The following is a 22,987-nucleotide window of genomic DNA, read 5'->3' as shown; positions in this document are numbered from 1 at the left end:
AAGGCAGTCATACAAAGATACTGTACTGTGGTACGTGAGCAAATGGGATTTCTTTTCACCATATCTCTCAAGAAGGCATCTTAGCAACCCTTGGCTACTTCTACAATTTTTTATCCTTCCAGACACGTGAACAAAGAAGTACCCACAAATTCTCCAATAATAGCTTTCCAGGCTGCAAAATAGCATGGTTGTTCTGGCAGCAATGCTCAAGTTTGTGATATAGATGAAGAATCTATGGGATACTTGGCTTTCTATGTGGATTCCAATTTTTTTGCTGTCATTAAATGTGGTTATCTCACATGTTAACCAGAATAGTAGATAAGAAAATAAAGCACACTTTTAAAAAGATTTCTTTTTAAATAAAAAAAATATTTTAAGTAGAAACATCAGAACTTTGAGGTGTATTATACCACATTGTTACATCAGCCTGTGGTGGCTGTGGGAGAAATGGTACAAAGTGATAAAAAATCAGAGACACTAATTTATCTGATCACTTTATGTTGCTTCAGTTCAGGAAGCTGATTAAGACAGGAATGATTTATCATATTTAATACACTGAAATACAGAATAGTATTTTTGAACACTTCATTGTGGAGTGTTAAAAAGGAGAATGAGGAGGCAAGAGCAAGTCTATCCTGAAAAACCCATATATTCATGATGGAATTAAAAAAAAAAGTGGTAAGCATAACAGTATTTACAAATCCAGGCTACCTTATAGCCTCAATGTCCCTCAGAGCTGCAACAGAAATCAAAGCAGCCACAAATGCCAGGGCTCATTAAATTTGGCAGAAATATGCCATAATTTTATCAAGAATTACCATTTAAAACGTTCTTCAATATAACAAGCTCTACGTCTTCTTTCTCTAACTTTATTTACTCCTAGCAACTAATAGCTGGGTTTTGGTTTTTGTTGAAACCTTACAGTTGACTTCAGTGGAAGCATGGCTTGAGTTGGGAATTATGAGCTGACTCATAAATATCACCAGAGCAGAGAAAATCCTGTTAATTTCCTATAGTTTTCTCCCAGTAGTAAACAAGGATATAAATGGAACACAGAATATTTTTCTAAGATAATGCACTGTTAGTATTAAACTTACTTCTAAGAATCAATCATGGCACTTTAGCTCAAGGGTGTTCAGTTTTATACCACACCATTAGTCTTGTCTTCCTTAATCTAAATAAGTCCTGCACTTTCTGGAATCTGAAGTGCCCTTTCTTGTTGTTAGGCAGCAGTACTAACAGACCAGACCCTGATGGCAGAAGCATGTGAGACTGCAGAAGAAGAACCCCATCTTGCAAGGTTCAAATGACAATGAAAATTTCATGAGTTTAACTTTCTTACAGCAACACTTATCTCCTCTCTATGCTCATCCATATAATATTGACAGGAAAGAAGCACAAAGTTTCAAAACTGAGGGGGCAGTGGGGTGTCCACCTATTTTCTCATATGCCTAAGTTTCTTTGTGTTTAAAAGCAAAGAGCAGAAACACACTTTGTCAAGCACTTTGCAAGGTCTTGCTGGAGAGGGTACAACAAACAGCTTATGGCTTTGTATCACACACTACTTTGAGAACAGAAAACTTGCAGTGCTGTTTAGGTCTTGAGACCTAAAGGCAAGATGTAACACTTTTCACAATAAGCCTTTATTCTGTCTCAGTCTCTATAGTCAAAGCCCAACGACGTGACTCATTTACTTTATTTTTCAGGGTCTTTTATCTCGTAATCACTCCAGCTGGAAAGAGTGTTACATAATTTCTTCCACGCACCAAACAAGATGTTCTGAGGTCCCTGCAAGGTGGGGCTGCAGGGCACCAGCAGTGCCTGCAGTGTGGGAGGGCAGCGCCTCGTGTGCCCACCTCTGCTGGGGGGTCTGTCAGGCTGCTGCTCACACCTCTGGCTTCCATGGGCCAAACCTGTGCCCGTGCGCTGCTTTGGCAACAATAATTAGTTGTTTTATTAAATTCTGAGTTGCAAAGGTTCTGGAACAAGTGTTGCACTTATGCAGAATGTTAAATACACAAAGTGATCACTTTTGTTCCATATGGGGAAAAACTTGCCCTTTGATCTTAAACACATTAAAGCTGCTGCTTGCCTGTTTGAAACAACACATGAGGGTGCTTTTACTTTCCAACATTTTATCTTGCAGTGGCTTTCACTCTTTGCCAAAATTGTTCTGCTCAGAAATTTGTGTGAAACAAGTTCGCATTTATCAGACATATTGCAGGCACAGAAATAGTCTTATATGAATTTTATTTTAGCAGATCAGGTTCTTTTCACAGAGGATGATCCTGTAAGCACTTATCTGAGTGCTTAAGGCCAGGCTGGATGGGGCTTTAAGTAATCTGATCTAGTTGCAGGTGTCCCAGCCTGCAGCTGGTGTATTGGACTCAGTGATCTTTAAAGGTCAGTTCCAACCCAACCCATTCTATGATTCTGTGATTCCATGTGCACAGTTTGATCAGAGATGACTGCGAGTACATACTGCTGAACACTGCATGCTTCCAAGGCTGGAGAAGAAGCCCTGGAGATCCCCTTGTTAACCACACAGATGAAGTCAGTTTCTTGGAGCTTCAATATACAGCGTTAGCCTTCAGTAGTTGCATGGACCATACTAGTAAACACAATTGTAACTCCCCAAAACTGGGGAACAGACAGACATGCATCTCTGCTAGAAGGAGAAAAACACCTCTGTCAGTACAAGGAGGTCCAGTTAGTTGGTATATTTCAGCTAAGAATGACTCCGGGTTCTTTGAGAGCCAAAGGAACACCTCTCTGTGACTCCCAACACAGCATAATACTCTCTTCAGTGTACTCAGTCCAGACAACTCCAACATAAGACACAGCAGTGTTGTTTTCCTATATTAACAATGTGAAGCTGAGATACATGGTGATTTTGCCTCCTACAACTCGTAAAGGTTCACATTAAAAATCAGTACAGGGTAGGCAATGAAGAGCTCTTGCAAACTGTGAGCCTCTGAGAGTCTAAATTTATAACTTTCTCTAAAATATAAAATGAAGTGCACAGGAGAAGTTTGGTAGAATTGACAATTTGTCCTTCCTAGGCTAGGAGTGATTTAAGCTATGTAAGCACTTCCAGCACAGCCAGGAATTGTTCTTAATTGAGATACACCAGCTGACTGCACCTCCTTGTAGTGAGAGCACTGTTTTTCTCTTTCCAACAGAGATGCATGTCTGCCTGTCTCCTAATTCCTCAGATAGCCTGACAAGTGGAAGAGTGGATGCAGGGTGAGCCAAAACCATTTTATGTATTTATGTGCAAAAAACAAATTCTGCTCTTTTCACATTTTGTGATCCATTACGAACATTTATTTATGTAGCTTTATAGAATGAATGTTGAACAGGACTGGGTATCTTGATTTAACTGAAAAATAATGTAGCATCCATTCATATGAGAGCACACAGATGAAAAAGTAACCAAATCAACCAAAGCAACAGAAGATCATTTAGTCAAACCTTCCCATAAAACTGTATGAAATAAATAGCTTTTTAGTATGCCCACAGCATCGCTGAACTCAGACAATCACAGGCAAATAAATAGCCAATAACCTGTCTGTTAGAATCAGCATATTAATCCCTAATGAAACAATAGTTACACAGACTTCTTTTACAAAGGAAATTCATAAAAATCACAGTCCTACATTGGCTGGAAGGGACCTGCAGCAGTTATCTTGTCTAGCCCTGTAGAAAGCAAGTTCAATTACATCAGCTTGCTCAAGGTCTGTCCAGTCGAGTGGTGAGTGTCTGCAGGGAAGGAGGCTGTGACCTCTCTGGACAGCCTGCTACAACACCTGACTGCCTGCTCAGTTACATTTTTTTTCTTAACATGTAGTTCCAATTCTTACATAACATCACATTACTCCTCAAAGTCTAATCATCAAGCAGTTTTGTTATTTTTTTTACCAGCTCACCAGACTGCATCACTCAATCTACTATGTTAAAAACAAGTCTTCATGAGCTGGGATGATGGGATAGTCTGCATTCTCATCCTTCTGGTGCTATTCTCTCATAGCTATTCATCCTTATCCCAATAACCTCACTGAGTTTGTTTCTTCTAGTTGTAAAATTAACATTAATCACTGAATCACAGAATGGCAGACTCACAGAATGGCAGAATCACAGAATCATAGAATGGTTTGGGTTGAAAGGCACCTTAAAGGTGATCTACTCTCAATATCAAGACCCCTGAACTCAAAATAACTTCACAGTTCTCAGTAGTATTCTCATTACTTGCATTTCTATTCTTAGCACTTTCTTTCCTGTTATTTTGCTGGTTATTTTTCCTGCAACCCAGGCAAGAACAAAGCTAAGCCACTGTCTTTGCTATAATGATAGACATGGGTTTACTTTGTTGTAACCTGACTTACTTGTTCATATTCCTCTTATCTTGTCAGAGAGTTTTATTTCAACTTACTGAAAAGACACGAAATATCACCAAACATGTGCCAATGAAGTAAAAAAGGGTGCATGTTAAGGATATATTCATTATATAAATTATTATTTCTTTACCAGCACTGAAGGAGTTACCAAAAATCCAAAATTGGATTTTCCAGCAATTAGCTGATATCTTCAGACACAGAAGCCCTGAGCAGCTGTTTTGAGCTGTCATACTTAGGAGTACTCATTTGAATGTGGAGCACTTTTGAGGCTCAGTGCAGTGATTAAATGCCCAGGCAGAGGTTTGGATGTCCAGCAGTGCAGCACTTTCATTTGGAAACGTATTTATCATCTCTTTAGCAGATGTGTGATGTCTTTCCACAATGTGTTTCTTCTAGCTGTGTCCAGTAGGTCCTGCTACACCTGCCCACCTTATCAGCTTTTTTGAGTTTAGGAGAAGAATGAAGATTTGTAATGAGAGAAATACAGGATCTGTTTGAAGACAAAAAGGCTACTTCAGCCAGTGTGATGTAATGCAAGCACAACCAGGGTGGCTGGAAGGCTTTTGCACAAATGTAGACCATCAGAGAGAATTACTTACAAAAAATGAATATTCACATAATTCTTGGAGCTTATGACTGGGTGTGACCAGGAGTTCACTTAGCCAGGCTTCTGAAGAGTACAAGTGACTGCAGTGTTTCATGTGACTGACCTTTTCCATGTTTTTGGGACATGGAAAGAGCACAGCCCGTCCACAAGGCCCTGCAGCTGCAGGCATCATATGAAAAGGGCTATGCAGGCAGATCTGGGCCTGGCTGTAGAGAAAAGCAAAGATACCTACTGAGTCCCTGACGATTTGATCTGCAGGAAGACCTTTTCTTAACTCTAGATTTCATCTCTAGCACTTAACAAGAAGTAAAATGCAGCTTTTTGCTTCAGAGGAAAGGGGAGAGGGGAACTAAAAGTCTTTGACTGATTTTTCTTCACAGACCAAACAAAAAAACTCCAAACTGTCCCACTCAGTTGCTTTTGCCAGTTGCCTCAGGAAGTCTGTGGCTGGCTGAATGGGGATCAGGTGACAGATAAATGAAGCATTTGAAAGTTTCTCTAAATAATTTGATTTTTCCAGACTTTAAAAAAGAAAAGTCAGCTTGGTAATTCAAGTCCATATGAGTCTGCTTTCTCATGGCATAAAGTTTGCTATGAAGTTCTTTGCCATTTCACTGTCTGTTCAACCACAGACCAAAGCCTGTCCAGCCCTTGCAGTAGTGGCTGGTAGCAGATATGAAAGGAATACTGTGGAGGAGCCAAGCAGGTTCTTTACCAGCAGGCTGTGGTTCAGGGGCTTCCTGAACCTCAGACTGAGGATCTGAACAACTCTGCTGCTATCACATTATTAATCTCAGTTCTGGAAACTTTTAGCATGCATACAAACTGTGAATGATTTACAAAATCTAAGAAACAGCACTATGAACATGTATATTTTCATTTGTTCACCTGAACCTACTCCTTAGAACTGCCCTGTTGCCATCTCGATGTGGCATTCTGAGTGGCTGTCAATCACCATTCCTGTTAATTTAATCTGTTTGCATCTTGGCTTTTTAAATCCTTATTATGGGCTGCTACTGAAAAAAATAATTTTTCAGGAACTAGGGAAGTTACAAACAGAAGCGAGCTCTGATTTCCAAATTCTAATCCAATGACCACTGAACCCAGCCCATGTCAGGCCAAGCAGGTTTGCAGCATTAATGAATGCTGGTGTCTATTTTCCATGACTCACAGTGAGGTGACATGTCTGGAATAATCTCCATCTGCCAGCTTCTGTAGCTTCATGACCAGATCTGTTTTGTGCAGACAGCTACACTATGAGGCTGAGCCACTCAAATGCTTTAACTGCGTGTACAGTACCTAACATTTCTGCTTTGCACCACAGGACCATAGCATATTGTTCTTACATAAGGAGACACTGCTGTTTCAAAATATGTTTATAACCTGCCTGATACAGAGGAGCTGGCTGGGACCACACAACTTAATTTCAAAACTGCCTTTTTTTATTATTGCAGCTCCTAGGTAAGTTTCATATCAGACGTACGGATGAAAAACGGGGCTAAAATGGAGTATTTGGAATAGCATTACAAAACATCCAAGGGGGAAAAAAATCTCTAACTGGCAAATATATTGTGTAATCTGCCCATGATTTGTAAAATCAAGATACAGTGTGGGTCGCAGTATCACAGAATGGGTCAAGTTGGAAGGGACCACAGTGGGTCGTCTGGTCCCACCTCCCTGCTCAGAGTCATCCCAGAGCATGTGGCAGAGGAATGTGTCCAGAAGGTACTTAAATATCTCCAGTGAGGGAGACTCCACATCCTCCCTGGGAAATCTGTTCTGGTGTCAGTCACTCACACAATAAAGAAGTTCTTCTTCATATTCAGGTGGTAAGTTATTACCCATTGCCTCTTGTCCTGTTGCTTGGCATGACCAAGAAGAGCCTGGAAACCTCCTCTTGCCACCCTCCCTTCAGATAGTGACAGACATGGATGAGGTCCCCTCTCAGTCAACTCTTCTCAAGGCTGAACAGGCTCAACTCTCTCAGACTTTCCTCATAAGAGAGATGCTCCAGTCCCTGCTCCAGGAGCTCCCTGTCTCCTGTGTCCTGAGTAGCCCCACACCGGACACAGAACTCCAGATTTGGCTCACTAGAGCTGAGTAGATGGGCAGGTTTACCTCACTCGACCTGTTGGCAATGCTCTTCCTAATGCACCCCAGGATACCATAGTTCCTCAACAAACAAATATAAAAAGTCTTCAGCTCATTAATCTCTGGAAAAATCAAACTGCTCCTCGCAGCTTCAGTGACTCCTGGTCCCCCTAGAGTCAGCAGAAACTTGTCTTGAATATGGAAGACTAAAGCTGGACCTTGGGTAATTACTGCACAAATGCAAACAGCTTGCTTTTAAAAAATTCTTCTGTGCATGTTGAATGTATGCGATAGATTTAAACAACATCATAAATGTAAACTGTACTTGAGAAAACTGTGCAGCTGGTAGAGTCCATAAAGATAAAAGAAATGTTTCCATAACATTTAATTTTAAGTTGACATTTATATAACAAAACTATGGTAAAGCTATGTTTGGCCGAATTTGTTTGCATATTTTGCATCTGTATCACCACAGGCTCTCTCCCTCCTTTATATAGATACCACATTTTGGTAACCACATTTATATAGCAGAGGCAACAGCTACCGCAAAAGGAAAACTGAAAACCAGAGAATTTGTAACATTTGGATAAACAAGCCATCAGTCTTCGTGTTGTAACTAATCAACAACTGGATGTGTGCACTTTTGACTAAAGCAATTGGCCTGTTTTGAGTAACAGTCACAGAGCAGAGTTCGTACCAAGTTCTTGAACATTTAACTGTGAAAATACCTCAATTAATATGATTTCAGTTTCTCAGACAGAAACCCATTATTCTGAGATTTTTTTCCTTAGCAACAACAAGGCCATAGAAATATATTTTTTCAATCCCATTGGCTTAGTAAGGAAAATGCTTAACATAAGCAGATCCCTTCCTGACTGCCACTGCAATATAGAGAAGTTTTCCTTGATACACAAAAAGGGTACTTTTTAAGAGATGCAGAAATGAGCAATTCTCATGTTTGTGGGGTGGCATTCCATCCCTGACAGAATTAGCAAGAGTTTTGCTGTCAACATTAATGAGGTTAAGACTTCCTGAATCAGCTGCTTTTTTCATAACAAATCTGGTTGAGAAACATGTATCAGCTGCAGTAAGCTATAGCAAAGATGGGTCTTCACTGCACCAAAAGGTGTGAGGACACAGTGAGACCACAGCGTGTGTCAGCCTGCCAGGGTCAGCTTTAAACGAGCTAACTTGAGTTCTGACAAAGTGCAGCCAAAGCAGCACAGAGGTTAGCTCAGGCTAGCTGGCCCATTATTCACCCAGCTTTCCAAACAGGCTGTGTAATTCATGCTTGTGCTCCAGCCTGGCACCATTACACTACTCTCATTCCCAGGTTGACTGCATAAAAACTAGCTCACGAGTGTGCACAAAAGCTCCTGCTGACTTACATCTGAGATTTTGAAGGTGTAAGAGTGCAACTTACCACACAATATTTAAAATAAACTTCTCTAAGGATCTCTTATGGAAGAATATTATTTTTATCTTTGTCACCACACAAACAGATATTCTTTGTGGGCCTAAGGAAAAGCAAGTTTTTAAAAAATAACTGAATATCTTCAATAAACGCTATGAAAGCCTGAAAATTTCAGTGAAATGGGAAATTTAGGAAAAGCTGTGCATCATAATCAGCAAATTCCAGGGCTTAAAGTGTCAATTAGGTCAATTATGACACCAGTGGACTATGAAAATACAGAGAAGCCATTTCTCACTACTGTTGGTCCTTGGAAATCTATTAATAGAAGTGAATCCAAAAGAAATAAATGATTACACATCACACACCTTGATAATCAATGACTAAATGTCTTAGGAAGATGCTGAGGACACTGTTTCAGCCAGCATCTCCCTCCCTGCTACAGTGCTGAGAATAACATCACAAGCAGTAATACAGAACAGCATTAATCAGTTTTGTTTATGAAGGGAAACTACTTTCTTAGTAAATCTTCCAGCTCTTTTTAGAAACATCTAAAATTTGAAATAGTAAGTATTTTTGCACGCAAGGGTCAACAACGAAAGACAAGCCTTGAAGTCAAAGAAATGCGTGCATGGAAACAGTGCAAAAATCAAGACTGAAACCAAGATTCAGCTTTCTGTTGCAATGGCTGCAAAAATGCTTAGACCTGAGGGAACACTTTCTAAGGGTGTTTAGCTGTAAGTGTGGAAATATGTATTCAGTGAGATGTTTTAGATGTTCCTCAGATTTTGCACCTTCTACAGTCTTCCTTCAAAATTTAGCCTAAGAAATGTGATAATAGTTTTATTATTTTTGCCCTGAAAGACATTTAGAGGATTTCAAATATTGGTTCTATGAATGACAACATGGTCTGACTACAGTTCAATAAGAATATTCACTTGTATAACACAGTATTTTGAAACAAAATTAGTGATACATTGCTGATAATGGTTAAAACCAACTGACTGCTAAGAAGAATCACCTCTAAGAAGAGTGATTGAAATGAACTGTGCAGCTTAAAATATCTTCCCATTGCTAAAAAATGCATTTTCCAGCATTAAATCAGAGAAAAGAGACTTTAGACTGTAATATTTAGGTGGCAAGTTGTAGTTCCTTAAGCGTGTCTGGAAAGTGTTCAGTGTACAGGAAGCACAGTCTTGGATGGAGTATCACAGGCTTAGACATGAGATTAAGAGCCAATTACAACTCCAGATTATTTCAGGACATCAAATCCATGTTTTCTCCAATTAATTTTCTATCTTGCAGGCTTCTCTCCAAGTTATTAACAGTGCGGGTGAGAGACCATTGGCTTCATTTCCCAGACCTGAGTGTCACCCTGAGAGGAGTTCCCAGTGAAGAGACACTTGATGCTACAGAGCTGGAGACGGATTGCAGGGAATAGCATTATATATACAGAGCCCCTGTATGGGCTGTGAAAAAAACCAACCCAACCTTCATTTTGCACTTTGAAAACCTTGACAAGTCAAGAAATCTTTAGGCCATGCTCTTGTTAAGACAGCCTTGAAGACAAAAGAAACTAAAGGTAGCATTTTATGTTGTATAATACTGGGAATAATGACACAAAATATAACAGAGGCTTAGTTAAGGATATATAAAATGGAATTCAGTAAATGAGTACTAAGGTGTCTCTTACATAGCATGGTGTAACAGCAACAAACCCCAAAACAATTGAAATTATCTTTAAGTATTGCAAATGATAACAAAATGATTTTCCACATTGCACAAGCAAAGAGTATTTTTGATAATAAGAGATAAAAGCAAGGCTTTATCCCCAAAATGATAGCAAGATGAAAATGGAAGTCTTTCAGAGGAAATATTGTAAGGATATTTAGCATGAATGTAGTGAGATTCTGCAGTGAAGAGCATTCTGGGAGCATGAAAGAGTGCTGGTCATAGCTTTGCGTTAGGACATGTAACTGCCTATTCCCATCAGGAGGGTCAAAGAGAGGAAATGTAAAGAATAAGTGACAATAGAACACTTGCCAAGAGTCCACAGCAAAAGATCATGCAGCAGGAAATAAACAATCAAGGGTAACTGAATCAGAGCAATAAAAGAAATAGAGGGTCAAATCAATTTTTTTCTACTGTTTTTGTTCTCTGTTGCATAAGCATATTTAATTCTTTCATTTCGCTCTAACAAAAAACATTTCTGAGAATATTTTTGTTAAAGAGTGCTACTCTTTCATATACAAAGGTCTCCACTGTTTGGATTGCGTTTCTATGTTCTGCTGACTTATCTAGTGGATATATAATGTTGAAATTACAAAGTCTTACAGACTAAGTAACAGCGTTTACTGAACTTTGGAATAAAAGCTAAGTAGCTTCAAATGACTTGAAAGTTATAAAAAGAAAAAAGGAAAAAAAAACTTAGAAAGAAAGATGAGATAGATTATGGAACAATAGCCTGTTAAAATAACCTAGTCTAATTTTTATAGCTGCTCAAGTACTCAAAACATAGCCAAATTTCCATGATGCTACTGACTTAATGCCTTTGAAGACTTACGCCAACAGACTTCTCATGCGAACAAAGAAAACAAAAAAATATCTTTTCCATGAGTTACATACAAATCTTAAGTTAACAGGATCCAGATAAAAAGGTAATAACAACAGACAAGATTAATAAACTACATGAGCACACACACTGCATTGGCAGCAGGTTTCCATCAGCTGGAATCCTCAGGCTTGCCCTTCACTTCTAAGCTCCATGTAGTTGTATTAAACAGATGTCAGACACAATTTTACTGCACAGGAGGAGTCAAGCTTCCAAACCATCCTTTGAGCTAAGCCTCTTTGAAAAGATGGTGTGTTTCATCAGAACCCATTTTGTGGTCCACTTGTTATCTTAGAGGCAGGTCAACAGAATAGCTGCCAGTCAAAAATTCTCTCTCCCACCCATCCAGGGGAGCATGAGATTTAAAACAAAGGTTTGGGTCTGGTGTGGGAGAAAATATCTGGAAAAACATATCTAGAAAACCCAATGAATGTGATGAGATGGGAGTTCAACTACTATAACACACACCTATGATGTTAAAAAAAAAAAAAAATCAAAAATCCTACCTTAAAAAGATGAGGTAAAAAATGTAGTAGTATCTGGCAATTACTGACCTTGAAAAATTATTCTCAGTGTATTGCTCTCTCTTCCAGGCAGTGTAGAAAATATCTAAGCAGCACTGCAGATAGATAGTCTAACAAATACCACTTCCAGTGAAAGCTCTCCTTCCAGCATCCACAAACAAATGTGTGCTGCTGACACAGCACCTTTCAGTTGCCCACCCAACTTCCCAGGAAAATCTCAGTCCCACACAAAACCTGCAAATTTATATGCAAATCACCTCCTTTCCTCTAAGCTAGCTTTTATGGAGTGGAATAAAGATTTCAGACATATATTTAGAATTCTCTTCTCTACTAAAGTGGGAGAAAAAAGCATGTTGGGATTGTCCACAGGAAGCATGAACTTTCTCTTATTCAAGAAGACTTCTTAATTTCATCTTCTGCATGGATTAATGCCCAATTTTCATATTTTCAAAACCACATTGAATGTTATGACAAAATCAGCATCAAACCCCATTTACTGCTTAACATTTTATACACATATAACATATGTAGCAATTTTGAAGACACCGTACTTATTCCTTGTTTGGCATTCAAAAGAGTCACCACATTTCCTTCCCCTTGCCTGTAAAGGACCTTACCTAAAATTGGGTAGGTAGATGGTCTTCTGGTGCCTATGTATAAAATCTGATCTAGTAAACTTTTAAATCACAGGCTGCTTAACATCAGTAATTATCCTGCTCTCTTATTTAAAAGACAGCAGCTGCTTTGCTTGTCTCCAAGGCTGGAAGTGGCCCAGGCTGAGCAGCTCTTGGCTATGCAAAGGTCACTGACATAATCCATGATCTGGCAGGGTTCAACTCAGCATTATTCATTTACCTGATCCTGTTCTAGCAGACATTCTTGCTCCCTCAACTCATTCAAAAAGCCTTAGTCCTCCAGGGAAGAAATCCATTCCAGCCCTGGACATATTAGGATTTTCCCCCATACTGAGATGCAAAACAGCTAAATGACAATTAAAAACTATTTTCACATTCTCCATAATTCCAAATCTAAAGAAATTAGAATTCTTTAAATATTTATTCAGCACAACCAAGTATAAAGCTTTTCCAGAAAAAAAGGAAAAGTGTATCCTAAAGGAGGAGACTCACTGGTGAGTTCCTTCACAGAAGACTGAGGAAACCCTCGACTGGCTTACTTAGCAATTTGACATATCAAAAATTCCTGATATCTCACATATTATTATTATATTACTGATGCAAATAATAATTTGATGACTTATAGATCTGCTTCTTAAAATAAAGTGTAATACTTTTGCCAAGGAATATATTTTTGCTACAGAAAAAATACTCTAATCAATAGGTATCATGTTCTGTGTGTACAAAAACATGGGAATCACCAATTATTCAGGTAACCTTCACTCTTCATTTTGCTCTTTATTGCCACCAATTAAACTGTAGTGCAATTCAATTATTTTTAAGTCATATATTAACTGTGTTTTACTCTTATATGTTTGAAATATGAGGTGGAGAGTTCACCTTTAGGCAGCTCCCACAAAGACATCAGCAGCTGGGTTAGCTGGTTATGGTGCTCTGAGCAAGTATTTTTAGGATGAAGTATGTTTAATAACTTTTAGATTTTAAGTTAGGAATTAGAAAATTAACTGTTTTTCATAAGAACAATGGCATGTCCTAGCCAAAGTCCATCTTCCCATTCTGTCTGAAAGCTTCCAGCCAGAGCAATACAGATGAGGGTATGAGAATCAGGGAAGCATATGGAATACTCCGTTAGTGCAGCACAGAACCTTCCAGTGCCAGGCACAGTATCTTTGTATTTAATATCTGTTGACACGTTTATCTTTGATAAATCTGCTTAGCTTCTTCCACCTGTTATCTTAAACATTGTGCAATGTAAAAGCATTAAAGGGTCTCTCTATTCTCTGTAGAAACTTTGAATCATTCATAAGCAGACATCTTTACTGCAAATGTATGTCTGACTATTGCTATTACTACTAAGCATGATGTCTCAAATTAGATATAGACTTAAAATATTCCTCCAGGCCATTTTCTTAAATCAAAGAATTTTTTGGCAGGTAGATCAAACATGACTCTATGAAAGATATACCTTGGGGCAGAATTTTTCTTATCTATTTAGATTTCAATTTAGGGATATTCTGTGTAATGTCAGCAAGACACATGTCAGACAGATAATTTGTAAATAAACCACCAAGATTTTGAATTATACAGCTGAGATCAGAAAATAGAGGCATGGTCCAGATATCATGCTTAAACGGCAACAAATGCATGGTAAATAAATCATCTGTGCCTCAGGTACTATAAATGTATTCCAAATTGTTAGACAGGGACAAGATCAGAGCTCATTATTGGGGTGGACAACTCACCTGCTAGTGCCAAGCTTAAGGACTGGGGTATCCCAGGGTTTCTCAAATGGTGCTAGATTGCTTATTTTAGACAGCTTCCACCCTTGAAGTAGACTTTCAGGTGAACCAAATTGATCTTCTGGCTAACTGAATATGTATGACCAAGTCTGCATGGTAAGCTTACCCATGGAGATGCAATTCTGTTGCTAGCATCATACCTTTGGTATTTTCAGCGTCCAGCTACTGCACTGGAAGACGGAAAGACTCCTAGAGATCGTGAGTCAGAGCTATCAATGCCATGTAGATGTTTAAGAATCTTTAGGATATTCCAAATGTCAGGAGATGTTCTCATTTTAGGCAACAGAACACAGTGCCTAGTGTGCCTTCAGGCAATTACATGTATGCTAATGAAATATTCAAGACTTGAGCTGAAGCCCACCCTTCTGACAATGTCACCATTTGAAAGGTCCCTCTGAAATTTATACTGTCTAAAAGTACATATGACATTGAAAGAAAAAAATGCATTCCCTAAGTTGCTTCTGATGGATCATAGATATTTTTAATGCAAAAGCAACTTATACTGTACTAATTTTTTTTTCTCACTAAGGTGATACAGGGAAGTGCACTGTTAAAAGTTTAATCAGAATGTTCAGAGAACTGAGAAAAACACCACAAAACCTAATTCCTTGTGATAAACTCACCCCTAGGCCCAATATTAGTATCACTTTTGTGAATATAGCAATAGAATTAGATCCACTGAGGCTGATTTTACCCTCAGAGAAAAAACAGATTTAGGCTCAGAGAATTAAGGAAAAAAACCCCAGAGGACTATGTTTCCTTCCCACAGTAAACTAATCAAAGGCACAGTGATTGCTGTCCAACATTTTCAACAAAATAAACAATTCTAAAAAATATTATTAGAATTATTGCAGAAATTTTTCTCTTTTCTTTCTTGCAGAAAAAAAAACTGGCAATGCCAAGGAAAAAGACATACAAATATATATATATATATCTATATTGTATATTAAGTTTTTGCATAGATTTCAAGAAAGGAGAATGTCCATCCAAAGGCTTAGTCCTCAAGTGTAATGCAAAGATTAGTGCATGGCAAAGCTGTTTCACTGCAGCGGCTACAGCAGCAAATGTGGAAGCTTGTTGAGAAACTGTGAGGACTGACTTTACCTTCCTGCTGCTTGGAGCAACATTTACCCAATACAGTTACCTTCCCCAGCTTTTATTTGAGCTATTATGCCATTGAAAGCAGTATAGTTTGGTTTATAACCTAAAACAGAAGAAAAAGAATGGCTTAATCTTTCAAGCAATTTGATTAGGAACTGACCATGCTACACTCAGAATCTGCTTGAAACAAGCTCTTCACATCTTCCTGGATTAAACCCTCTGTGAAACTCTGTACAATGTCCAACCTTCTTTCCTGTCTCACTGGTTTAGTGTGAATTTCAGCTGTTGGATGATGTTTGTGCACTGATGATGACAGTAAATATCCAGAAAAGCTTCTAGTGCTGCATGAGGTTCAGTGTGGAGGCACTACAGGGCCAGGGGCAGCACAGCTCCAGGGAGGAGAGCAAACACCTCCTGGAAAGCAGTGTTCACCCTCTCAGCATCTCCATATCAGAAAAATGCATAGTTTGTTTCTGCCTCTGGAAAAATACAGCCATGGAAAGATGAACATGCCCATGTCTGAAGTAAACCAAGCCAAGATTACTCAATGCACACGCATGAAGGAATGTGGAATTGCTCACTCCATAGCCCAGCTGAAAATGATAATGCAACAGCTACAAATAATGATTTTCTATGATAGAAATGTCATCATCCCTGTCAATATAAATCCTGGATTTTGACAAAGAAATATAATACTATTTTAAAAATAACTTTGAAAGAAGAAATTAATCACTTCCTTTGCAGCAACTGCATACTTATGCAGTTGATAATTTTAGATGTAAAACAAAGCATTTTTCTGATTTTTTTTCTCTAAACCTGAGGTTCTGAGATCTCTTCTAATGTTAATTATTGCCAAAGCAATTTCAAAACATTAATATACATTGTAACACAAAAGCACACATAAGGTCAAGTCAGTTGTGTATGAAGCAATATCTACCAGGTCTAATTTTAACAGCAGTTTGGCACCACTGGCTTTTATGTTGCCTAGGGGTTTTCATTACAGCAGTTAACTGCATTATATCATTGACAACGAAACATCTCTGAAACATCACTGCTTTTTTTCTTCTTCATATATTTTAATCCTTTGTTTATTTTCACAAATATGTAAATATAGATAACAAAGCTTTGTTAAAACGCAGAACTTAAAAAACTACTGTCCTCAATATATCACACTTGGTTAGCGACAGAAGTTTCCAGACTGCCTGATTGTTATTACAGAATTTTTCCTTCATCTGTCATAAAACTTTTCCTTCTGTACCTGACTAAAAAGGTTCCATTTCTCTTAACACCAGCTAGTGTTATTATTGCAATGCTACTTCATGTAAATATTATGAGATAAAATTTTCTCAACCACTCAATTTCATAGACAATTTAATAAGTACTTCCTCTGAAACTTGAAGGCCAAAAAATAAACAGATTTAAAAAAAATTGTAAGTGCAACACTATTTCTGAGGTCAGGGGGCAAACTCTAGGTTGGAAGAGGAGGGGCAAGGGGAGAGTCAGAAAAGATGGAATGTAGGTCTCTATCCTGCAGGACTCTTTCCTCATATGCTGTAGATTGGTGAGCATGACTAGATTTGCCTTGATAACCTCACAGTGAAAAGCTAGAGGGAAACCACCTGATTCTGAATGAAGGAAAAGATAGGACATGAGCTTGATGTCCATTCAGTTCTCTGCTGTGTTCATTCAGTGTCTTCACAAAACTGTGTGCTTTTTTTTCCCTTTGCTGCTCTCCTTTGCATGGTCTTTTCTAAACAAAATGCAAATGTTGAGTTCAACTGCTGTTCTTCAAAAAAAAAACAAACCAAACCACCCTAACAACCCCCAAACAAACCAGCATTCAAAAACATGTAAAATTGGACAGGTTGAGTTCTTAAAATCCTACACTGTATAAAAAATGTTTAGAAGAAGGCAAGCAAATTAGAAAGAGAAAAGCTCAAGTATCTCTAAGGACAAATATAATCCAGATTATTTTGTAAAAGCAAGAGGTGAATAAGAACATATTTCCTTGAAATGTTCATAAACTCATTTGTCACAGCAAAAGTACATGACGATCTCAGCAGGATTCCAGCCAGAGATTTTTGACACATTACAACTGCAAGAAGGCTTGCTTTTTCAGATATTTAGCATTTCCCCAGTAAAACTAGTAGAAGTTCACAGCATTTTGAAGCAGCTATAAAGTTCTCAATAATGTGCAATGAGTCCTAGGGCTCAGGAGTTTTTAAAATTTCTTGTTTGGTTTAGATTCCTTCAGTCGGTGTGGTGCAACTTTTAAATGTACTGTCTAAACACCTTGAAAGAAAAGCATTTATTTATTAGCTCAAATATTTTCTCAAAAATTATAAAGAAGCAAGTGGAAATCAGTTTCATTAAGGAAGAAAATTTATCTGACAAGAGTTCTCACGTCCATCTTCATGACCCTGTATGTATTGATCTTACCTGCACAGGTATGATCAGTAGCAGAGCTGAGATCTATTCAGATCCATCCAACAAACTCATCACAGTATTGCATAGTATAAATGTGTTATCTGTATCAGGTGATGATTAAGCAGATTTCAACATGACAATTTTAAATTAGCCAGCCAACAGCATTCCTTACCATGGTTTGGACTTTGTAAGCTGACAATTTTCTCAGTATAATAAAATAAGCCAATATTTACAAGCCATAGTTATTTTCCAGCAAGGGAGAAGTTTATGCTTATATTATTCAAGACTAAATGGGATTTAATCCTCTTCTGTAAAAGCTAAAAATAATTCTAAGGTAACAAAAAATTACTTTTTGGAGATTAAAGAACTGGTGCTTATATAGACAGGCACAAGTCAGGTGTTTTAGATTTGGTTGCCTATCTAGCTCCCCTTTTTTTCACCTGATTCTTCAAAGCTGGTGATATGTCATCCATATCTACAAAAACTAGTTCAGCTGTTTATTACTTTCACCTTTTAAATTAAGTATCTTTCACTTAAATCCCTTAACCTGAGATTCTGAGAATGATAAATTATGACTATATGTGTGCTGAGCATGAAGCTTTGCTTCCTTCAGAACATGCTGACAGAATAGAAAAACAAATCCAAAGACACAAAGATGCCAGGGGATGAAAATAGACAAGCTGGACAGTAGAGTGCATGTGATTCCAAGAGGAATGTTCTGAGGAAGTTTTCCACAAGGTGTGAACTCTACCACAGTATTTTAGCTTCACATTATGTGACAGGAGGATGCAAGGATGGGCTTAAGGGCCCTCCTAAATGAAAACTGAAATTAAATCAATGATCAGCACTTTATCTCTTACTTGAAAGCATTATTAGATTTCTGCAGGAGGTCTCATAATATTTCTGGGATGTGGCCAGTGCCTATTGTCCCCAGGCATTCCTTTCTACGTGTGCCTGATGGCCAGTGTGAGCCCATGCATCAGGGCAGCTATTGGTGCATGGAAGGGTTCAGTTCTGTGCCTTTGCTCTGGTATGGATTCAGCAATGTTTTTGTTGCCAAGGTCACCTTTCTGATCTCCTGCCAAGACCCACGGTCACTTGCATTTTGCACTCTCTCAGTGATACCACCATTATCGTCAGTTTAAGAAACACAGTAGTTGGATCATTCATATCACGTTCTCGAACTAAACACTTTGTAATAATTCCCTAGTTAATAGGCTCCAAAAGTTTACAGCTTAAAAACATTCTATAAAACTTCACCAGTGTGTATGTCCATGCTTCCTCCTTTTTTCACTCTGTATTTGGATTAGGCATGGAGCCATGATGGGAGAACACAAGCAATAGCAAAGGAAACAAATGTCAAACCCCAGAAGTAGCCAGAGTGTCTCTGACACTCACGTCCATCCAAAGGCTGATGCAGGAGAACAAAACAGGTCCTTCACCATCACAAACAGCACATGTGTGTCAAAGAGGGAGATTCAGTTACTCTGCTCTCACTGTCTGGTGTCTCTGGCCGTGGAATAGATTGATTAATGACCTGTTTACTGGGTGTGCTTTGGTATCTCTTACCCTACCATGCGTGATGGGTGCATTAAAACTGTAATGCAGAGGCAGGATGAAACTCATTGCAGGTGTGCTACGGTATCAGTGAGTGCTATGTGACAATGGCAGTCCAGGAGCTGAAAACACTTTGCAGAAGTTTTAATCCCATAAGAGCTCTCTTTTATCTCAGAAACTGGCTCCACTACTCTCCAGCCCTGTTTATGCTGTGGAAGTTTGTAATGGGCTTCATTGGTTGTGGGTATTTATAGGAGCTTTAGGATTCCACCCTCAGATGCATAGATTCATAGCTGCAGGCAGGTGCAATGTTATCAGAAGGTCTAAACCCCTTTTAACTCTATAATAAGCTTCTGTCATGATTCTGTCATGATTCTGGCACTGCTATTTCCCACACATCCTTACAGACTCTCACTGATCCTTCAAGAGAAACTCAGCCCATGGTGCCGGTTGTGCTCTGTGCCAAGGGGCTGGAGGGAGGTCACTGAAGGATGAGAATGAAAGGAGTGAAGGACCCAGTGACTCAGCTGAGGCTGAAGTGGAGGACCTGGATCTGGGGCCTCTGGACCTCTCAAGGTTGGGGTCTCTGGCAGCACTCAGTCCTGGCTGTGGTGCCACAGCCAGCAGGTGGTTGGCATGGGGTGAGCCCTGACTGCCAGTCAGTCTGGGGCTCGTGGCATTTCAGGTACCCTGCCAATGCTGGCCTTAGGTGCTGGAGTTAATGATACATGAAAGACTGAATTCAAAATAAAAATATCTTAGAGAAAAACCTGGCTAAGTCTGACACTGGACTATCCTCACCTGTGAAGGCATGATGGAGGGAGGGGCAGTGTGTTCCCACCCATCCAGGTGAGGGGCAGAAGGTTGGATGCATTGCCCACAGACTTGCACAGACTGGGTTATGGCTGCTGAATCTACTTTCAGCACCATTTTAAGCCTGAAAGCAAGAACAGCTGCTAGCATGAATCCATCTAAAAGACAAATGAAAACAAAAGTCTGTCCCACAGGGCTCTTGAAACCTTGTAAATGGGTGTTATAATAAGTGAGAGCTTCCAGTACATGGAGAAGGTTAAGGAGAAAGGAAATATGCTTCTGTAGAGAGACATTCTTAAGAAAAGAGGAGCCTTCTGAGATATTATTCTTTGAACCAATATTAGAAGGACTAGGTAGTTCATACGAACTCTAAAGCCCCAAGCCATCATTTTGAAGGAATTAATTGTTTTCCCCAACCTTCTAGAAATCTGTAATTACAGTGCTGGTAGTTTCATTAATCTTCTTCTAACACAATCTTACTAAAATTATTCAAAATGCTATGTAAACTTCAGCTTAGTGTAGTATACTTTTTTCTCCCTGATTTTACCTATAATTTTATAGCTTTGTGGCCAAAAATGGGAAATACAGGCTATATACTGCCAAAATCAAGGGAAGATGCTTACGGTCATGCATGCTTAAACAATAATTTTAAGCATAGGAGCCATCAACAAAAATGCCAGAGATGTAATCCAATCTCCATGCTTGAAGAGTTAAAAAATCTTGAAAGAAAATATATGGAGCTCAATATTTCTTGTAAAAAAAATGCCAGTCTTACTTTGCATTACATTTGGTTTGACCAACGACTCAAGCATACAACAGGTTATGGTTTCCTCATGCATTGCAGCTACAAGGAAACCCCCACGCCAAAATCTGCATTAGTAGAAATAGATCCAACAGGGAATGGCTGTGCTGGAAATGCAATATTTCTGTTGGGTTTTTATTGGCTTCAGTCACTACTCAACAAATACAAACCATTTATGAGAATTTCAGTTTCCAAATATACATGATCTTATGGAGTATTAATTACTGGATGATATTAGACACAAGTTTTTAAAGGAGAGGAAACAAAAATGAAAAAAAAAAGGTTAAATGACATGACTGGTATATACAGAGACTATGCCAACAGTGACATATGACTTCAAATACCCATCCTTTGATTTTGCATTGCCAGACTACTCCACTTTCACTCCTTCCCTTCAGAAAGGGATACAGTGCCAGGACACTGGCATGGGAAATGTAAAGGAGCTGGACTGAAAGGAATACACAAAACTGGACTATGGGTTCATCAGTCACATGGACAATCCAAATGTAACCATATAACTCTAAGGAAAAATAAATAAACCTGAGAAATTTGGCTTAGAAAGCAAAAGATGTGAACAATCTACAACAGAATAAGTGCTGGGAACCTGCCCCATAGGCAATACCTAGATTAATTTATGCCAAGCCCTTGCAAAAGAAGAGCGAGTCCTGTCTGCCTTGAACCCAGAAAATGTGAGCACACACAGTAAGTGCACACACTGTCCCACTGGGCATGCTGTGTCAGCACAGCCCTGGATCACATCCTCCAAAGGGGCAGCAGTCCTAAGGACAAAGGTCACAGGGGATGGGGAAGGTGCTTCATTGCTGCCGTCACTAAAACTCAAATTAATATCAGGACATGTTCATTAGCCTTTTGGAAGCAAAGGCAGGTATCACTAGATTTTAATGTTGCAAAATAAAGAAAGGAAAGGACAATTAGCCTTTCCTCATAAAACTCCTGACAAGGTCTGTGCAGTGTTTCCTCCCAAAAGGTCTCCTGGTTTCTGTGGGCTTCTTCTTCAGAGGATATATTTAATGGTGACAAAGTATTAAGATGGTAGCTCAGTAAATATGTTTGCCTTTTTTGCCATCAATTTATCAAACTAAAACACAATATATGCACACATGCATCAAGAAGATACTGCCTTTATGACTACTACTAGTGTTATTATTACTATCAACTTTACTTATTATTTACTATCAACTATTACTGCTTGTTACTACTACAATTGCTACTACTTGTAACCTGACAGAGCTTTGTTTCCATTGACACTGTTTTTCTTGAAGTTTATCATTCTGACTTTCTGTCTGTGGAAAGGGGAAATGGGTGCAATACTGATAGTGGTTAATGCATTTACCAGTGCTGTTTTACTCTCACTGTGTTTCCTGTGATATCAGTCCAGGGTTTGTGCCATTTTTCAGCTTGGAAAATGTGCTGCCTGGTAGATCTCACCACATAAGCCACAACCGTCAACTTTTCTCAGCTCTGTCGTTGAAAGCAATGCAATCCTGGCATAAGATCACAAACTGCACTTAAGCAAAATAAATTCTTTGTGCTTTCATTTTCCATGGTTCTGGCCAAGAAAAGAGTTTTGTGAACTCTTCTTCCCTGCTCTGATTTAATTTTGGTACTTTATTCTTATTCCTGTAGCAATACTACTTTAAATTGTATTTTGTTACTGCTTTGGTCAATCTCACTTTGGATCACCTCTTTCTTCAGTCTTTTCTGTGCTCTAAATGCCCCTATTAGCTTCCCTACAATAATAATTTTCTGTGCCTTTTGCATGTACTCATCACCTGTAAACTTTTCACATACTCTTTCTTGTAGTTGCAGCAAGTTCCCACTATGTTTTATGCAGAACCTTTCTGTTTGTTTTCTCTAACAACTTTAGGTAAACTTTGCTGCATGCCCAGCCTTTATTTTGCACTAAAATTGAGAAAAAGGTTAGTTTGCTTCTGTCTTCTTGAGTCATAGATAATCTATGTTTCTAGCACAATTCTAAGACCCAAGGCTAAAGATAGAAAAACCAGAGTAAGAGCTGGACATGTGCGTCTATAAACACAGCATCCCACTTTTAATTTGTCTTGAAGGGGAGGACTATTTATTTCAACTTGTAAGATAAACCTCAGTGCTATGAAAAACTGAGTTAATTTATCTCCATACTAGCTGTGATGGCAACAGCATTTTCTGATGGAAAGACAGGAAGAACCTAAAT

At 38.7% G+C, this 22,987-nt stretch overlaps 1 protein-coding gene and 1 long non-coding RNA gene across 4 annotated transcripts in view; one reads left to right on the top strand and one right to left on the bottom strand.

Annotated features, from left to right (window-relative positions):
- The window catches only part of KCNQ5 (potassium voltage-gated channel subfamily Q member 5), a 282,208-nt gene that overhangs the window by 96,073 nt on the left and 163,148 nt on the right, over nucleotides 1-22,987 (bottom strand). The window lies entirely within an intron of this gene.
- LOC135297983 (uncharacterized) lies at nucleotides 2,444-10,106 on the top strand. Its single transcript, XR_010359933.1, has 3 exons — nucleotides 2,444-2,553; nucleotides 3,183-3,246; nucleotides 9,812-10,106. It is a non-coding gene; the product is annotated as an uncharacterized LOC135297983 (long non-coding RNA).

The sequence above is a fragment of the Passer domesticus genome, chromosome 3 (assembly GCF_036417665.1).
Source record: "Passer domesticus isolate bPasDom1 chromosome 3, bPasDom1.hap1, whole genome shotgun sequence".
Lineage (NCBI taxonomy): Eukaryota > Metazoa > Chordata > Aves > Passeriformes > Passeridae > Passer > Passer domesticus.
The sequence above is the reverse complement of the archived record's forward strand: the minus strand, read 5'-3'. Positions and strand labels throughout refer to the sequence as shown.